Below are 20,564 nucleotides of genomic sequence, written 5' to 3'. Positions count from 1 at the left end.
GGCCGATTTGGTTCATGCCTTCCACGCGGCTCATCCTGATCGCCCTGGGGGTCTTGATGAGGGTTCGGTGACCACTCCTCAAGGGGGGGGGTACTGTTGTGAACTCTATTTTTGGGCTCCCTCTAGTGGTCACAAGCGGTACTGTGTAGTGTTGTCTTTCTGCAGGTTGGCAGCATCAGCTGGTTCGTTATTCTTGGTTGGTTTCCTATTTAGCTCACCTGGATACTCAGTTCCTTGCCTGCTCTCAATGTATTCAGTGCTCTTCAGATTCCTTGTGACTACCTTGCTCCCAGTCTCTCCAAGACAAGCTAAGTTTTTGTTTGTTCATTTTTTGATTATCAGCATTCATCATGTTTCTTGTCCAGCTTGCTAAAATGTGATTTCCTCGCTTGCTGGTTGCTCTAGGGGACTGAGTTTCTCCCCCCACACCGTTAGTTGGTGCGGGGGTTCTTGAAATCTCAGTGTGGATATTTTGTAAGGGTTTTTTACTGACCGCACAGACCCCTTTTCTATTTTCTGCTATCTAGTATTAGTGGGCCTCATTTGCTGAATCTGCTTTCACCCCTGTGTATGTGCCTTCCTCTTACCTCACCGTTATTATTTGTTGGGGGCTTCTATATCTTTGGGGATTATTTCTCTGGAGGCAAGTGAGGTCTTTCTTTCTCTCTAGGGGTAGTTAGTTCCTCAGGCTGGCTCGAGACGTCTAGGATTTTAGACACGTTCACCGGCTACCTTTAGTGTGTTGGATAGGTTCAGATTTGCAGTCAGTCCAGTTTGCCACCTCTCTAGAGCTTGTCCTATGTTTTGTTACTTAGCTGGAGTATTTTGTGATCCTCAACCACTAAGGATCATAACAGTCTGTCCTGCTGCTGTCTCTCTGTTGCTCCTGGTCTCAGTTGTCTGTGAAAACCCTTGCTGCACAGCAGCTTCTGCCACCATCTTAGGTTCTCCTGGCTTGTGCAGAGAGGGAGCTGCACTTCTAAGAAAGCGGTTGATACTTGCAGCAAAGTCTGTGAGAGGGCACCCAGTTGTCTGCAGCGTATTCTCCTTTTCTTTAGCCTGAATTTGCTGAGTTCTGGCAGATTTTTATAGCCCAGGCGAGGTCAGTGTCCAGTCCAGTGACAGGAGCTGAGGAAACACATGTCCTTACTTCTCCATAAAAAAGGCCATGCCCCCAGTCAATTTCTAAATTATGAAGGTGACTGGCACAAGTTTAAGAATGGCTAGTGGCTACATGAATATAGCATAAAAAAGAATTGTAGATACACTCGCCCTCTGACCCACAATAACTAGAATAACCCACTAACAACTAGTTATAACCCTTTGATAACTAGTTATCTGTTATTGGTCGCAATATGGCTTAAGGATTTCATTGTGTAAATTGTGACTCGCGACTATCTCTGAGCACAGTGTGGCTCTAAAAGTAAAAAAAAGTTTGAAACCACTGCTCTTTATGAATAGGACTCTGGTTACACTAATGTTATGGCTTTCAAATATAATAGATATCATATAAACAGCAACTAATGGACCATTTTGACTTACAATGAGGTCTTTTGGGTTTTGCCTAGTACACCGTTGTTTAACATCAAGAATAGTAGTATTATTCTTGCTATTGTAGGGGGTATGATATATTATGTTTATACATTTGCCTTTCTCTTTCGTCCTGCTGCTGTATATTATCAGTATTTGTATATTTGTTAACATATGATGGTACTGCTACACGATTTGGGGTATTACCACTCTTATACAATGGTACAGCTACACTGTTATGTGTATTACCGTGTCTTGTTAAATATATATGCAACGCCCGCCAGGGCCTAGGGGTACTCAGAGGAAGATGTCACGGTGGTGACCCGGTCCGTGGCCCTGGGCACAAATGTTAAAGGGAATGTCCTTAAAGGAGTTTTGAATAAGGTTTGTGTTCATGACGCCACCTGTGGTATTCAGTCAGTGGGGATCGATGCTGCTTAAAGGGGTCCACTGGGGTGATGTTAAGAAAGCTGAGATGGTATAACTTCCCACAGGTGAAGTATGTCCCCAGGGCTAATGGTGTATGGATGAGGATGGTGACCAGTGCAGTAAAGAACGGACGACGCAGGTTTGCAGTCTCTTTACCTGGTTTACTGAAGACTTCAGGCAGCCACAGTCCAGGGCACCACATCACAGGTGCAGGCAGGGTCCAGGCAGCTTGGAAGCTAATTCAGTGTCCCCTTTACCAGGTGGAGTTAAAAGCCTTCCTCAAAGCGCGATTGTATTGTAGTCCCTTACTGCCTATGGCTTCTGGTAAGGTCCTCACAGTTCTCTGACCTCCATAAAGGTGGGACACAAACCCGTATGACAGGTAACTCGAGCCTTTTTACAGGGTCTCTATCACGACCCTGGCTCTATGTGCCACTGTGCCTTCTGGGTATTAGGGTAGACAGGTGATGTACAATCCAGCTGTCCTGCCGGTTTCTGCTGTAAGTTTTTGAGTCCCTCACAACCTCAGTCCTCCGGCTACCGGTAATCTGCGCTTCACAGGAAGATAGCTCAATCGCAGCTGTCCTCCCCAAATGTCACTTTCCTGTGCTTCGCTCTCCTACACACTCACTAAGCAATATTATTCCTTTCGTATTCTCTCTCTTTCTCCAGGAGCTGTAGCAACTCAGGTTACACGGCCCCTTCAGTCCTTCCGACACTCAATGTCTGACTGCTCTCTCCTTTTTTCCCTCTAGACCAGAATACAGGGAAGCTCCCCTTAATCTCGGTTCAGAGCTCTCCCTTCTGGCCTGGAGTGTGAACATGTTGTGTGCATTGTGGTTACCTGATAAAAGAGATCATTCATCGCTTCCAAGCGTGACATCACTCTCCCGATGAGGAAAGCAATGCCACTGTGACTACCAGGACCCTGTGGCTTCACATATATATAATGTTATACTGTTGTTGCTATGTCTAGTATAGGGAAAGTGTAGTGTTCAATTATGGCCAGTAGATGGGGGGACTATAGTATTCGTAGTGTATTCAAGAACATAGTGTAGGCAAATGGTTCATTGTAGGAGGGGCTGCTGTGTGGTAAGTGTATTGGGTTTGGAGAGCTCAGAAGGGCCTAAGCGCCAGAAGCATCCACACGGGCTTTAGGCTCAGAACAGCGCAGCAGCCACACAATGTTTGAAATATAGAACTCAGTCATTCAGAGTCCTATAGGGACAGAAGGACAGTCTTCAGCAGCAGCATTTCAACAATGAGAAGTTGAGTAGAGAAAGAGTTCCGAAAGATATACAGAACGCAGATTGTTCATCATGTGGCAGGTCATTGCTTGGGCTCAAGCTTAAAGGTCCATGGTAAAACAGACAAGTGAATTCTCAAATGTAGTGAGTTTACATCACTAAGGCGCTATTACTCCTTAATGTACGAAAGGACATGACATGGAGTACAGGGAGAGTACAGGGTGTGAACTATATGGACTTTGATGCTGAGAATGTTTCTGATAAGGATGTGCTGCAAAGCATGTCAAGTAAAGTTACCCATTTTGAGTTGCAATCAGACTGTGTGTCTGTTTTTGTTCAATAGCGACTGAAAGTAACCCTGAAGAGCAGACGGCAATTCCAGAAGGAGCAGAAAACGGGAACACAAGTAAGCTCAAAGTGAGATGTGATTTTTATGTAGCGGGAGACCAGAGTCTGCCAGACCCATAATGCCTTGGACACAACTGCGCCCCTGGTCAGCCCCTACACTATCAAAACAGATGAGAGCCCACAGAATTTAGGATCTTGGTGCATTTGTAAAAGAGCCAAATGTTGCATTCAGATTTCTGCAGTTAGAACGCAATTCAGGAATTTATTCTGGTCGCCTGATTTGCAGTTGGAAAATAAGTTTTTTCCCTAGTGTAGTGTATTACTCTACTCTGGCTCAGCACAATATAATAATACATTGGACTTGATAGTACTTTTCTTTCTTCAACCTTATCAACTCTTTGGCTTTGTTGGGTATAAAAATGAAAATTACTGCTGTGCCTGTGATAGTCTTTATTATAGGTCTGGCATGTTAATCAAAAAGACAGGATGGGGGATATTTGGAAGTAATTTTACCGTATATACTTGAGTATAAGCTGACCCCCCTAATTTTGAAACAAATAACTGGGAAAACTTATTGACTCAAGTATAAGCCTAGGGTGGGAAATGCAGCAGCTACCGGTATATGTCAAAAATAAAAATGGATACCAATAAAAGTAAAAGTAATTGAGACATCAGTACGTTAAGTGTTTTTGAATATCCATATTGAATCAGGAGCCCCATATAATGCTCCATGCAGTTCTTTATGGCCCCATAGATGCCCCATATAATGCTCCATGCAGTTCTTTATGGCCCCATAGTTGCCCCATATAATGCTCAATGCAGTTATGGCCGCATATAATAATCCATGCAGTTCTTTATGGCCCCATAGATGCCCCATATAATACTCCATGCAATTCTTTATGGCCCCATAGATGCTCCATATAATGCTCCATGCAGTTATGGCCCCATAGATGCCCCATATAATGCTCCATGCAGTTATGGCCCCATAGATGCTCCATATAATGCTCCATGCAGTTATGGCCCCATATAATGCTCCATGCAGTTATGGCCCCATAGATGCTCCATATAATGCCCCATATAATGCTCCATGCAGTTATTTGTGGCCCCATAGATGCCCCATATAATGCTCCATGCAGTTATGGCCCCATAGATGCCCCATATAATGCTCCAGGCAGTTATGGCCCCATAGATGCCCCATATAATGCTCCATACAGTTATGGCCCCATAGATGCTCCATATAATGCTCCATGCAGTTATGGCCCCATAGACGCTCCATACAGCATTGTGCCACATGTAATGCTGCTGCTGCAATAAAAAAAAACATACCTCTCGTCGCTGCCCGCTGCTCCTCAGCGTCCCGTCTCTCCGCACTGACTGTTCAGGCAGAGGGCGGCGCACACACTAATACGTCATCACGCCCTCTGACCTGCATAGTTATTGCAAGAGGACAGGAAGATGGAGCGGCGCCCGGTGAATGGAACGCGGACAGGTGAATATGAAATACTCACCTGGTCCCGGCGCTCCTGACGCTGTCCCTGCCTGTCCCATGGTCTCCGGGAGTGGCAGAACTTCCTGTAGTGAGTGGTCACTGATACCGCTCATTACAGTAATGAATATGCGGCTCCGCCCCTATGGGAGTGGAGTCCATATTCATTACTTTAATGAGCGGTACCACGTGACTGCTGAATAGAGGAAGAGCTGCAGCGAGGGAGACCATGGGACAGGCTGGGACAGCGTTAGGAGCGCCGGGACCAGGTGAGTATGCGACAATCCTCTCTCCCCCTCACCCACCGCCGAACATGACTCGAGTATAAGCTGAGAGGGGCACTTTCAGCCCAAAAATTTGGTGTCACCATTCCTCAAAGGCCAACTTGATTGCCAACAACTCCCTGTTGCCGATATCGTAGTTACGTTCGGCGGACGACAGTTTCTTGGAAAAATAGGTGCATGGACGCAAATCACTCAAAGATGAGCCTTGTGATAGTACCGCCCCCACACCAACCTCAGACGCATCAAATTCCACAACAAAAGGTTTTGATATGTCTGGCTGCACAAGAATGGGGGCTGAAACAAAACTGTTCTTAAGAAATTCAAATGCGCGCACAGCAGCCTCAGGCCAAATGGAGAAATTGGTACCCTTTTTAGTCATGTCAGTTAGCGATTTAGCAATGATGGAAAAATCCTTGATAAATTTCCTATAGTGTTTAGAAAACCCAAGGAACCGCTGAAGTGCTTTCAGGTTATCAGGCCGTTCCCAATGCAGCACCGCTTGCACCTTAGCGGCGTCCATTTTAAAACCAGAAGCAGACACAATATAACCCAAATGGCATCACCAAATTTTCAAAATGACCCTCAGGGGTATTAAAAGCCGTCTTCCACTCATCACCTTGACGGACTCTTATGAGGTTGTACGCCCCCCTGAGGTCAAGCTTGGTAAACCACTTAGCACCTGCCACCTGGTTGAACAAATCTGGTATCAGTGGCATAGGGTATGGATCACGAACCGTAATCTGGTTCAATTCCCTGAAATCCAAACACGGGCGTAATCCGCCATCTTTCTTCTTCACGAAAAAGAACCCTGCTGCCACAGGCGAGGATGAAGGCCTGATGTGCCCTTTGCTCAAACTTTCAGCAATGTAATCCTTTAACGCTTGTCTCTCCGGACCGGAGATGTTAAACATCCTTGCTTTAGGCAATTTGGCCCCTGGTTTAAACCTGATAGTACAGTAATAGGGGCGATGTGGCGGCAACTCTGAACAACCATTCTCAGAGAACACATCCACAAAATCCAGAAGTGACTCCGGAACGCTTGAAGTCACAGCAGACACACATGTGGCCAGGCAGTTCTCCTGGCAGAACTCACTCCACTGAATTATGTCCTGAGTTTTCCAGTCAGTTACCGGGTTGTGCATAGACAACCATGGAAAACCCAAAACCACCTGAGCAGGAAGATTCCTGAGCACCTTACATGTAACCTGCTCGGAATGTAGAACCCTAATGTGGAGTTTCACCTCAGCCACAAATTCAGTAATCTCCCCCTGTGAGAAAGGAGCAGCATTGATGGTGACCACGCGGATAGGATGAGGCAGTTTTTTCAATCCTAAAACCTGCTGTGCGCACAAACTCCTCATCAATGAGATTTGTGGCTGAACCACTATCCACAAAAACAGTAACTGGCAGCTCACTGCCAGCGATAATAACCTTAGCAGGGAGCATGCATTGAGAATCCACCATGGAGGATATACATAAGCTCAGATTTGTCTCCTCCACACCCTCTGAGCTTAGAAGTTTTCCGCCGTTGCATTTTTCTTAGACAGCAGAGGACAGATGTTAATAAAATGACCAGTCTTACCGCAGTAAAAACAGGCTCCCTTGCTTTCTTAGCTCAGGGGCTTGACGCTTCACATGTGACACCCCTGCGATTTGCATAGGCTCCGTGGGCTCACCTGCAGCAACCACACGTGAACCTAAAGCCTCTCCCATAGGCGGTGTCTCATGCTCCCCCTGACGCAAACGGCGATCAATGCGGACAACCAGACTCATAGCGGAACCTAGAGAAGTAGGAGTCTCGTACATCAGAAGGGCTTTTTTAACCCTTGCAGAAACCCCATGAATAAACTGACTCCGCAGCGCTGGATCATTCCACTGTGTATCGATCACCCAGCGACGAAATTCAGAACAGTAATCCTCTGCAACTCGCTCCCCCTGGCGAATAGTGCATATCTTAGATTCTGCTAGAGCCATTCTGTCAGGCTCATTGTAAATGTTTGCAAGAAAGGAAAAAATGCAGCAGAATCAGATGGCAAAGAAAACGCCTATGCATGTGGATCCCCGCTTAATAATTACAACACCAGGCCCACACGCTGAGCCTCATTACCTGAGGAGATCGGGCGCATACAGAAATATAGTTTGCAAGCTTCATGAAAAGAAACAAATTTACTGCGTTCCCCAGCAAATTTTTCAGGCAAAGGAAACTTAGGCTCAGCAACTCTACCTGTCACTCCAGCTTGCACATTAGATACTGCTAGTCCCTGTTGCTGCACTGCCCCCCTCAACTCAGTGACCTGTAGGGACAGCGCCTCCAACTGGCGGGTTATGGAAGTCATGGGATCCATGACAAAAAAAAAAAACAGGAAACCCCTTTTTTTTGTTTTTAAGGCCGATTATAATGTCACGGGAAGACTAGGTGGGCAAGAGCTAATAACCCGAGCCCCTGCATTTTCCCTCAGACTAGGGAAATCCTGACTGACCCTCTACCTAGAGTTTACACTGATGGTGTGCATGTCTAGGCCTCGACCCTCACCCTGTCTCCTGTTTCAACCCTAGGCTGAAACCACCTCCCACCACCCAGTGAAAAGATCATACACCAATACCCACAGTTAGCACAGACAAGGATAACGGAAAATATACACCACGCCGCAGTCACTCAGGAATACACTATAAATGCGCAGGGCAAAATAAATACAAATATAGGAAGGAGTAAATAAGACAAAGGGAAATACACCACCAGCAACGATACTCCAACTCCTAGCTCACCACTCCAGACCGAGATAACCAAGCACTAGATAGAAGCTATAATCGGCGACGCCCAATGTTCAGAAGAACTATTTAAAGGCAGTGGGCGTGGCCCAGCTTCCAATCAGAGCACCAGCTAAATTAACCCTGGACCAGCTAATTAAAATATAGCCGACGGCAATGAGCGCATAGTGGACAAAAGCGGAATTACCGCTGTCTGTCGAACGCCCTGGTATGAACAGCGTCTGACTTGACAGTATCATTTATTACAACATTTTAGCAGCAAAGCAAAAAATATAATATACAGATAGTCGACATGTATCATTTGTTACAAGATTTTAGCAGCAGCAAATTTCCTAATAAAAACCAATTAAAAGAAAAATAAGAATGAAAAATAATCACTAAAGTAATAATAAAAAATCAGCATACAAAAATATCATAAAATAAGGAAAACAAATACAAATAGACATCTATTTAGTAACGTTCTCATTCATGAGGTTCAGACCCTCAGGAGCCATTGTGCCAAGCTTAAAAATCCAGAAGCTTTCTTTTTTTATTAAATTACTCAGACAGTCTGTTACATACTCAGGTATATGGTCAATAATTGTTAGTTGCATCGCTTTCCAATTTTTTTGGTGCATCAATAAAAAATGCTTCGATAAGCTGTGCAGCATGAAGCCATTTTTTATGTTCTATTTTCTATTATATTCTATTTTTATTTAGTCTTGCATGCATCGTTTGTATGGTGCGGCCTACATATTGTAGACTGCAACCATATAATCCCAAAATATTCTTTAACTACATAAATAGTAAGAAACTAAAAAATGATAGTGTTGGCCCCCTTAAAAATAGTCTGGGTGAAATGGTGGTTGAGGATGAGAATAAGGCCAATCTGTTAAATGACTTTTTTCATCAGTATTTACACAAGAAAATTCCATGACGGACAACATGATTAGTGATAACAAAAATTCCTCATTAAATGTCACATGCTTAACCCAGCAAGAAGTACGGCGGAGTCTAAAAATCACTAATGTTGACAAATCCTCATGCCCGATGGGATACACCCCCGAGTACTGCAGGAATTAAGTACAGTCATTGATAGACCATTATTTTTAATCTTTAAAGACTCCATAATAACAGGGTCTGTACCACAGGACTGGCGTATAGCAAATGTGGTGCCAATATTCAAAAAGGGGACAAAAACTGAACTCGGGAATTATAGGCCAGTAAGCTTAACCTCTACTGTGGGTAAAATCCTGGAGGGCATTCTAAGGGATGCTATACTGGAGTATCTGAAGAGGAATAACCTCATGACCCAATACCAACATGGGTTTACTTGGAACCGTTCCTGTCCGGCTAATCTGATAAGCTTCTATAAAGAGGTAAGTTCTGGATTGGACCAAGTACACACAGAGTGGACATGGTGTATATGGACTTTTCAAAAGCTTTTGATAAGGTGTCACACAAAAGGTTGATACATAAGGGAAAATATGTGTAAGTGGATTGAGAGCTGGCTCAGGGATAGGAAACAAAGGGTGGTTATTATTGGAGCACACTAGGACTGGGTCGCGGTTAGCAGTGGGGTACCAAAGGGGTCAGTATTAGGCCCGCATCTTTTTAACATATTTATTAATGACCTTGTAGGGGGCATACAGAGTAGAATTTCAATTTTTGCAGATGACACTAAACTCTGCAGGGTAATCAATACAGGGGAGGACAATTTTATATTACAGGAGGATTTAAGTAAACTAGAAGCTTGGGCTGATAAATGGCAAATGAGCTTTAATGGGGATAAATGTAAGGTCATGCACTTGGGCAGAAGAAATAAGATGTATTATTATAAGCTTAATTGTAAAACTCTGGGCAAAACTGTCACTGAAAAAGACCTGGGTGTATGGGTGGATAACAAACTCATATTCAGTGGCCAGTGTCAGGCAGCTGCTACAAAGGCAAATAGAATAATGAGATCCATTAAAAGAGGTATAGATGGTCATGAGGAGAACCTAATTTTACCTTTATACTAGTCACTAGTTCGACCACACTTAGAATACTGTGCACAGTTCTGGTCTCCGGTGTATAAGAAAGACACAGCTGAACTAGAGTGGGTGCAGAGAAGAGCGACCAAGGTTATTAGAGGACTGGGGGGGTCGGCAAAACCAAGACATGTTATCATGCTTGGGGTTATTTAGTTTGGAAAAAACGAAGGCTAAGGGGTGATCTTATGTTAATGTATAAATATATGAGGCGAAAGTACAAAGACCTTTCTGATGATCTTTTTAATCATAGACCTGAGACAGGGACAAGGGGGCATCCTCTACGTCTGGAGGAAAGAAGGTTTAAGCATAATAACAGACGCGGATTCTTTACTGTAAGAGCAGTGAGACTATGGAACTCTCTGCCGTATTGTGTTGCAATGAGTGATTCATTACTAAAATTTAAGAGGGGACTGGATGCATTTCTTCAAAAGTATAATGTTACAGGTTATATACACTAGATTCCTTGAAAGAGCGTTGATCCTGGGAACTAGTCTGATTGCCGTATGTGGAGTTGGAAAGGAATTTTTTTCCCCAATGTGGAGCTTACCGTTTGCCACGTTTTTATTTTTGCCTTTCTCCTGATCAACATTTTAGGGCATGTAAAGTTGTTAAGTTAGGATATGGGTTGAACTAGATGAACTAAAAGTCTTCCTTCAACCTTAAAAACTACGTGCTATGTTACTTTGGTGTCTGCCTTTAATTTTTGGCAATGTGAACACTCCTGGTTGCGTGTCCGTCTGCTGGATTGGGCGTAGTGGAAGATATGTCGGTTCCTGCTATACTAGTTTTACTCTATTGCAATGATGGCACTTTGTTGGTGTCTGCCACTAATTTTTCTAAATTTGTAGACTCCTGGTTGGGTTTTCTTCATGCGTGTTACCTGTAGCAGTAGGACTCCAAGATGATCAGGCCTCCACTTCCTTGGAATCCACTACCCGTGTTACTATCCATAGATTTTTCTGACAATAGTAGTCTATGACATTTATGATATTTGTGCCACCTGAGTGTGGCTGAGCATAAAAGCAGGTTGAGCTGTTGCATGTGGTATCAGGGCTCTCAGCACAGCAGGCCTACACCGATCTCTCACCCACCTCGTCTTACTATGACGTTCAATTGAAAGCAGTAAATGCTGTCCCAGACCCTGAAACTTCATGCATGGCTGATTACTGCAGTGCCATGTAACAATTTGTACTGTGGGTGAATTGAGGCCATTTTCCTGGTGTCTGTCCCTCATTTGATGTTTCTTGGCAGCATTTGGGGCCATTATAAGGTGTGGTGCATGCGTTTGTTTTTGCCTCCCATTGACATGAATGACATTCGGTTATGTTCGATGATTATTCAACAAATTATTTGGTAAATATTGCAAATTTGGCAATTGTAATCTGAACCAAACTTTTAAATATTCGGTCATCTCTGCTTAAGACTAAAATCCTCAATAATCCAAACCTCCCACTCGTATCTCCAAGACTTCTCACTACCCAGGGCAATGCAATTAATCCCAATTGCCACGCTTTAAGTGTGCCTAAAAAATGAACTTCTTTAGACCATCATTGGAAACCTTGCGGTAACCTGATATGCAGCTCATTCATGGACCAAAGGTCTGCTCTGCATGGAATGTCTTGTAATACAGCATGAAACAATGAAGAGAAAAGGAAGATACACCCAGCATGGGATCCTCATGAAAATCCCTTTTTATTGCAAATTCATAAGAAGTCCAGACATAGAGTAATCATAAAGACACAAAAGAGCACAGTGAGGTCAAAAATACTATGTTGTAAAAAAAAAAAAAATCACAGTAATCAGCAAGTGCTAGTCAAAAGATGTAAAGAAAACAGGGTATTTAGTTGATACGTTTTTTTGCAAAAAAAATGTATACTAAGCTGCTCCACCAAATCGTCAAGGTATACCCTTATAGAGCAGTCCTAACTAATGTATAAAATCCCTATCTGATATATTTAAAACCTGATAATCTGTATAGTACCTGAATAAGCAGGGTTCAGAGAAGGACTATCCATGTGGACATGCAGGATGGAACAGCTTAAATGCAAATGACCCACAGAGGAGTGGTGGACTCCCCAGTCTTGTAGAAACAAGAGAACAATTAGAGAACCAGAAACACATGGGCCACTTGCACATTGAACAAGTCTATAGGAACCTGTTCACACCACCAGAAAACTTGAAGACACAAAAGAGCACAGTGAGGTCAAAAATACTATGTTGTAAAAAAAAAAAAAATCACAGTAATCAGCAAGTGCTAGTCAAAAGATGTAAAGAAAACAGGGTATTTAGTTGATACGTTTTTTTGCAAAAAAATGTATACTAAGCTGCTCCACCAAATCGTCAAGGTATACCCTTATAGAGCAGTCCTAACTAATGTATAAAATCCCTATCTGATATATTTAAAACCTGATAATCTGTATAGTACCTGAATAAGCAGGGTTCAGAGAAGGACTATCCATGTGGACATGCAGAATGGAACAGCTTAAATGCAAATGACCCACAGAGGAGTGGTGGACTCCCCAGTCTTGTAGAAACAAGAGAACAATTAGAGAACCAGAAACACATGGGCCACTTGCTCATTGAACAAGTCTATAGGAACCTGTTCACACCACCAGAAAACTTGAAGACACAAAAGAGCACAGTGAGGTCAAAAATACTATGTTGTAAAAAAAAAAAATCACAGTAATCAGCAAGTGCTAGTCAAAAGATGTAAAGAAAACAGGGTATTTAGTTGATACGTTTTTTTGCAAAAAAATGTATACTAAGCTGCTCCACCAAATCGTCAAGGTATACCCTTATAGAGCAGTCCTAACTAATGTATAAAATCCCTATCTGATATATTTAAAACCTGATAATCTGTATAGTACCTGAATAAGCAGGGTTCAGAGAAGGACTATCCATGTGGACATGCAGGATGGAACAGCTTAAATGCAAATGACCCACAGAGGAGTGGTGGACTCCCCAGTCTTGTAGAAACAAGAGAACAATTAGAGAACCAGAAACACATGGGCCACTTGCACATTGAACAAGTCTATAGGAACCTGTTCACACCACCAGAAAACTTGAAGACACAAAAGAGCACAGTGAGGTCAAAAATACTATGTTGTAAAAAAAAAAAAAAATCACAGTAATCAGCAAGTGCTAGTCAAAAGATGTAAAGAAAACAGGGTATTTAGTTGATACGTTTTTTTGCAAAAAAATGTATACTAAGCTGCTCCACCAAATCGTCAAGGTATACCCTTATAGAGCAGTCCTAACTAATGTATAAAATCCCTATCTGATATATTTAAAACCTGATAATCTGTATAGTACCTGAATAAGCAGGGTTCAGAGAAGGACTATCCATGTGGACATGCAGGATGGAACAGCTTAAATGCAAATGACCCACAGAGGAGTGGTGGACTCCCCAGTCTTGTAGAAACAAGAGAACAATTAGAGAACCAGAAACACATGGGCCACTTGCACATTGAACAAGTCTATAGGAACCTGTTCACACCACCAGAAAACGTGAAGACACAAAAGAGCACAGTGAGGTCAAAAATACTATGTTGTAAAAAAAAAAAAATCACAGTAATCAGCAAGTGCTAGTCAAAAGATGTAAAGAAAACAGGGTATTTAGTTGATACGTTTTTTTGCAAAAAAATGTATACTAAGCTGCTCCACCAAATCGTCAAGGTATACCCTTATAGAGCAGTCCTAACTAATGTATAAAATCCCTATCTGATATATTTAAAACCTGATAATCTGTATAGTACCTGAATAAGCAGGGTTCAGAGAAGGACTATCCATGTGGACATGCAGGATGGAACAGCTTAAATGCAAATGACCCACAGAGGAGTGGTGGACTCCCCAGTCTTGTAGAAACAAGAGAACAATTAGAGAACCAGAAACACATGGGCCACTTGCACATTGAACAAGTCTATAGGAACCTGTTCACACCACCAGAAAACTTGAAGACACAAAAGAGCACAGTGAGGTCAAAAATACTATGTTGTAAAAAAAAAAAAAATCACAGTAATCAGCAAGTGCTAGTCAAAAGATGTAAAGAAAACAGGGTATTTAGTTGATACGTTTTTTTGCAAAAAAATGTATACTAAGCTGCTCCACCAAATCGTCAAGGTATACCCTTATAAAGCAGTCCTAACTAATGTATAAAATCCCTATCTGATATATTTAAAACCTGATAATCTGTATAGTACCTGAATAAGCAGGGTTCAGAGAAGGACTATCCATGTGGACATGCAGGATGGAACAGCTTAAATGCAAATGACCCACAGAGGAGTGGTGGACTCCCCAGTCTTGTAGAAACAAGAGAACAATTAGAGAACCAGAAACACATGGGCCACTTGCACATTGAACAAGTCTATAGGAACCTGTTCACACCACCAGAAAACTTGAAGACACAAAAGAGCACAGTGAGGTCAAAAATACTATGTTGTAAAAAAAAAAAAATCACAGTAATCAGCAAGTGCTAGTCAAAAGATGTAAAGAAAACAGGGTATTTAGTTGATACGTTTTTTTGCAAAAAAATGCATACTAAGCTGCTCCACCAAATCGTCAAGGTATACCCTTATAGAGCAGTCCTAACTAATGTATAAAATCCCTATCTGATATATTTAAAACCTGATAATCTGTATAGTACCTGAATAAGCAGGGTTCAGAGAAGGACTATCCATGTGGACATGCAGGATGGAACAGCTTAAATGCAAATGACCCACAGAGGAGTGGTGGACTCCCCAGTCTTGTAGAAACAAGAGAACAATTAGAGAACCAGAAACACATGGGCCACTTGCACATTGAACAAGTCTATAGGAACCTGTTCACACCACCAGAAAACTTGAAGACACAAAAGAGCACAGTGAGGTCAAAAATACTATGTTGTAAAAAAAAAAAAAAAAATCACAGTAATTAGCAAGTGCTAGTCAAAAGATGTAAAGAAAACAGGGTATTTAGTTGATACGTTTTTTTGCAAAAAAATGCATACTAAGCTGCTCCACCAAATCGTCAAGGTATACCCTTATAGAGCAGTCCTAACTAATGTATAAAATCCCTATCTGATATATTTAAAACCTGATAATCTGTATAGTACCTGAATAAGCAGGGTTCAGAGAAGGACTATCCATGTGGACATGCAGGATGGAACAGCTTAAATGCAAATGACCCACAGAGGAGTGGTGGACTCCCCAGTCTTGTAGAAACAAGAGAACAATTAGAGAACCAGAAACACATGGGCCACTTGCACATTGAACAAGTCTATAGGAACCTGTTCACACCACCAGAAAACTTGAAGACACAAAAGAGCACAGTGAGGTAAAAAATACTATGTTGTAAAAAAAAAAAAAATCACAGTAATCAGCAAGTGCTAGTCAAAAGATGTAAAGAAAACAGGGTATTTAGTTGATACGTTTTTTTGCAAAAAAATGTATACTAAGCTGCTCCACCAAATCGTCAAGGTATACCCTTATAAAGCAGTCCTAACTAATGTATAAAATCCCTATCTGATATATTTAAAACCTGATAATCTGTATAGTACCTGAATAAGCAGGGTTCAGAGAAGGACTATCCATGTGGACATGCAGGATGGAACAGCTTAAATGCAAATGACCCACAGAGGAGTGGTGGACTCCCCAGTCTTGTAGAAACAAGAGAACAATTAGAGAACCAGAAACACATGGGCCACTTGCACATTGAACAAGTCTATAGGAACCTGTTCACACCACCAGAAAACTTGAAGACACAAAAGAGCACAGTGAGGTCAAAAATACTATGTTGTAAAAAAAAAAAAATCACAGTAATCAGCAAGTGCTAGTCAAAAGATGTAAAGAAAACAGGTTATTTAGTTGATACGTTTTTTTGCAAAAAAATGTATACTAAGCTGCTCCACCAAATCGTCAAGGTATACCCTTATAGAGCAGTCCTAACTAATGTATAAAATCCCTATCTGATATATTTAAAACCTGATAATCTGTATAGTACCTGAATAAGCAGGGTTCAGAGAAGGACTATCCATGTGGACATGCAGGATGGAACAGCTTAAATGCAAATGACCCACAGAGGAGTGGTGGACTCCCCAGTCTTGTAGAAACAAGAGAACAATTAGAGAACCAGAAACACATGGGCCACTTGCACATTGAACAAGTCTATAGGAACCTGTTCACACCACCAGAAAACTTGAAGACACAAAAGAGCACAGTGAGGTCAAAAATACTATGTTGTAAAAAAAAAAAAATCACAGTAATCAGCAAGTGCTAGTCAAAAGATGTAAAGAAAACAGGTTATTTAGTTGATACGTTTTTTTGCAAAAAAATGTATACTAAGCTGCTCCACCAAATCGTCAAGGTATACCCGTATAGAGCAGTCCTAACTAATGTATAAAATCCCTATCTGATATATTTAAAACCTGATAATCTGTATAGTACCTGAATAAGCAGGGTTCAGAGAAGGACTAACCATGTGGACATGCAGGATGGAACAGCTTAAATGCAAATGACCCACAGAGGAGTGGTGGACTCCCCAGTCTTGTAGAAACAAGAGAACAATTAGAGAACCAGAAACACATGGGCCACTTGCACATTGAACAAGTCTATATGAACCTGTTCACACCACCAGAAAACTTGAAGACACAAAAGAGCACAGTGAGGTCAAAAATACTATGTTGTAAAAAAAAAAAAATCACAGTAATCAGCAAGTGCTAGTCAAAAGATGTAAAGAAAACAGGTTATTTAGTTGATACGTTTTTTTGCAAAAAAATGTATACTAAGCTGCTCCACCAAATCGTCAAGGTATACCCTTATAGAGCAGTCCTAACTAATGTATAAAATCCCTATCTGATATATTTAAAACCTGATAATCTGTATAGTACCTGAATAAGCAGGGTTCAGAGAAGGACTAACCATGTGGACATGCAGGATGGAACAGCTTAAATGCAAATGACCCACAGAGGAGTGGTGGACTCCCCAGTCTTGTAGAAACAAGAGAACAATTAGAGAACCAGAAACACATGGGCCACTTGCACATTGAACAAGTCTATATGAACCTGTTCACACCACCAGAAAACTTGAAGACACAAAAGAGCACAGTGAGGTCAAAAATACTATGTTGTAAAAAAAAAAAAATCACAGTAATCAGCAAGTGCTAGTCAAAAGATGTAAAGAAAACAGGGTATTTAGTTGATACGTTTTTTTGCAAAAAAATGTATACTAAGCTCCTCCACCAAATCGTCAAGGTATACCCTTATAGAGCAGTCCTAACTAATGTATAAAATCCCTATCTGATATATTTAAAACCTGATAATCTGTATAGTACCTGAATAAGCAGGGTTCAGAGAAGGACTATCCATGTGGACATGCAGGATGGAACAGCTTAAATGCAAATGACCCACAGAGGAGTGGTGGACTCCCCAGTCTTGTAGAAACAAGAGAACAATTAGAGAACCAGAAACACAAGGGCCACTTGCACATTGAACAAGTCTATAGGAACCTGTTCACACCACCAGAAAACTTGAAGACACAAAAGAGCACAGTGAGGTCAAAAATACTATGTTGTAAAAAAAAAAAAATCACAGTAATCAGCAAGTGCTAGTCAAAAGATGTAAAGAAAACAGGGTATTTAGTTGATACGTTTTTTTGCAAAAAAATGTATACTAAGCTGCTCCACCAAATCGTCAAGGTACACCCTTATAGAGCAGTCCTAACTAATGTATAAAATCCCTATCTGATATATTTAAAACCTGATAATCTGTATAGTACCTGAATAAGCAGGGTTCAGAGAAGGACTATCCATGTGGACATGCAGGATGGAACAGCTTAAATGCAAATGACCCACAGAGGAGTGGTGGACTCCCCAGTCTTGTAGAAACAAGAGAACAATTAGAGAACCAGAAACACATGGGCCACTTGCACATTGAACAAGTCTATAGGAACCTGTTCACACCACCAGAAAACTTGAAGACACAAAAGAGCACAGTGAGGTCAAAAATACTATGTTGTAAAAAAAAAAAAATCACAGTAATCAGCAAGTGCTAGTCAAAAGATGTAAAGAAAACAGGTTATTTAGTTGATACGTTTTTTTGCAAAAAAATGTATACTAAGCTGCTCCACCAAATCGTCAAGGTATACCCGTATAGAGCAGTCCTAACTAATGTATAAAATCCCTATCTGATATATTTAAAACCTGATAATCTGTATAGTACCTGAATAAGCAGGGTTCAGAGAAGGACTAACCATGTGGACATGCAGGATGGAACAGCTTAAATGCAAATGACCCACAGAGGAGTGGTGGACTCCCCAGTCTTGTAGAAACAAGAGAACAATTAGAGAACCAGAAACACATGGGCCACTTGCACATTGAACAAGTCTATATGAACCTGTTCACACCACCAGAAAACTTGAAGACACAAAAGAGCACAGTGAGGTCAAAAATACTATGTTGTAAAAAAAAAAAAATCACAGTAATCAGCAAGTGCTAGTCAAAAGATGTAAAGAAAACAGGTTATTTAGTTGATACGTTTTTTTGCAAAAAAATGTATACTAAGCTGCTCCACCAAATCGTCAAGGTATACCCTTATAGAGCAGTCCTAACTAATGTATAAAATCCCTATCTGATATATTTAAAACCTGATAATCTGTATAGTACCTGAATAAGCAGGGTTCAGAGAAGGACTAACCATGTGGACATGCAGGATGGAACAGCTTAAATGCAAATGACCCACAGAGGAGTGGTGGACTCCCCAGTCTTGTAGAAACAAGAGAACAATTAGAGAACCAGAAACACATGGGCCACTTGCACATTGAACAAGTCTATATGAACCTGTTCACACCACCAGAAAACTTGAAGACACAAAAGAGCACAGTGAGGTCAAAAATACTATGTTGTAAAAAAAAAAAAATCACAGTAATCAGCAAGTGCTAGTCAAAAGATGTAAAGAAAACAGGGTATTTAGTTGATACGTTTTTTTGCAAAAAAATGTATACTAAGCTCCTCCACCAAATCGTCAAGGTATACCCTTATAGAGCAGTCCTAACTAATGTATAAAATCCCTATCTGATATATTTAAAACCTGATAATCTGTATAGTACCTGAATAAGCAGGGTTCAGAGAAGGACTATCCATGTGGACATGCAGGATGGAACAGCTTAAATGCAAATGACCCACAGAGGAGTGGTGGACTCCCCAGTCTTGTAGAAACAAGAGAACAATTAGAGAACCAGAAACACAAGGGCCACTTGCACATTGAACAAGTCTATAGGAACCTGTTCACACCACCAGAAAACTTGAAGACACAAAAGAGCACAGTGAGGTCAAAAATACTATGTTGTAAAAAAAAAAAAATCACAGTAATCAGCAAGTGCTAGTCAAAAGATGTAAAGAAAACAGGGTATTTAGTTGATACGTTTTTTTGCAAAAAAATGTATACTAAGCTGCTCCACCAAATCGTCAAGGTACACCCTTATAGAGCAGTCCTAACTAATGTATAAAATCCCTATCTGATATATTTAAAACCTGATAATCTGTATAGTACCTGAATAAGCAGGGTTCAGAGAAGGACTATCCATGTGGACATGCAGGATGGAACAGCTTAAATGCAAATGACCCACAGAGGAGTGGTGGACTCCCCAGTCTTGTAGAAACAAGAGAACAATTAGAGAACCAGAAACACATGGGCCACTTGCACATTGAACAAGTCTATAGGAACCTGTTCACACCACCAGAAAACTTGAAGACACAAAAGAGCACAGTGAGGTCAAAAATACTATGTTGTAAAAAAAAAAAATCACAGTAATCAGCAAGTGCTAGTCAAAAGATGTAAAGAAAACAGGGTATTTAGTTGATACGTTTTTTTGCAAAAAAATGCATACTAAGCTGCTCCACCAAATCGTGAAGGTATACCCTTATAGAGCAGTCCTAACTAATGTATAAAATCCCTATCTGATATATTTAAAACCTGATAATCTGTATAGTACCTGAATAAGCAGGGTTCAGAGAAGGACTATCCATGTGGACATGCAGGATGGAACAGCTTAAATGCAAATGACCCACAGAGGAGTGGTGGACTCCCCAGTCTTGTAGAAACAAGAGAACAATTAGAGAACCAGAAACACATGGGCCACTTGCACATTGAACAAGTCTATAGGAACCTGTTCACACCACCAGAAAACTTGAAGACACAAAAGAGCACAGTGAGGTCAAAAATACTATGTTGTAAAAAAAAAAAAAATCACAGTAATCAGCAAGTGCTAGTCAAAAGATGTAAAGAAAACAGGGTATTTAGTTGATACGTTTTTTTGCAAAAAAATGTATACTAAGCTGCTCCACCAAATCGTCAAGGTATACCCTTATAGAGCAGTCCTAACTAATGTATAAAATCCCTATCTGATATATTTAAAACCTGATAATCTGTATAGTACCTGAATAAGCAGGGTTCAGAGAAGGACTATCCATGTGGACATGCAGGATGGAA

General features: G+C 41.2%; 1 protein-coding gene across 1 annotated transcript in view; it reads left to right on the top strand.

Annotated features, from left to right (window-relative positions):
- The window catches only part of LOC143809680 (uncharacterized), a 202,476-nt gene that overhangs the window by 90,378 nt on the left and 91,534 nt on the right, over positions 1-20,564 (top strand). Inside the window, exon 2 of the mRNA XM_077292726.1 lies at positions 3,550-3,612. The gene's annotated coding sequence lies outside the window, so the exon portion shown is untranslated. The remainder of the gene's footprint in view (positions 1-3,549; positions 3,613-20,564) is intronic.

This window comes from Ranitomeya variabilis, chromosome 2 (assembly GCF_051348905.1).
Source record: "Ranitomeya variabilis isolate aRanVar5 chromosome 2, aRanVar5.hap1, whole genome shotgun sequence".
Classification (NCBI taxonomy): Eukaryota; Metazoa; Chordata; class Amphibia; order Anura; family Dendrobatidae; genus Ranitomeya; species Ranitomeya variabilis.
This window is presented reverse-complemented; position numbering and strand designations above follow the sequence as displayed.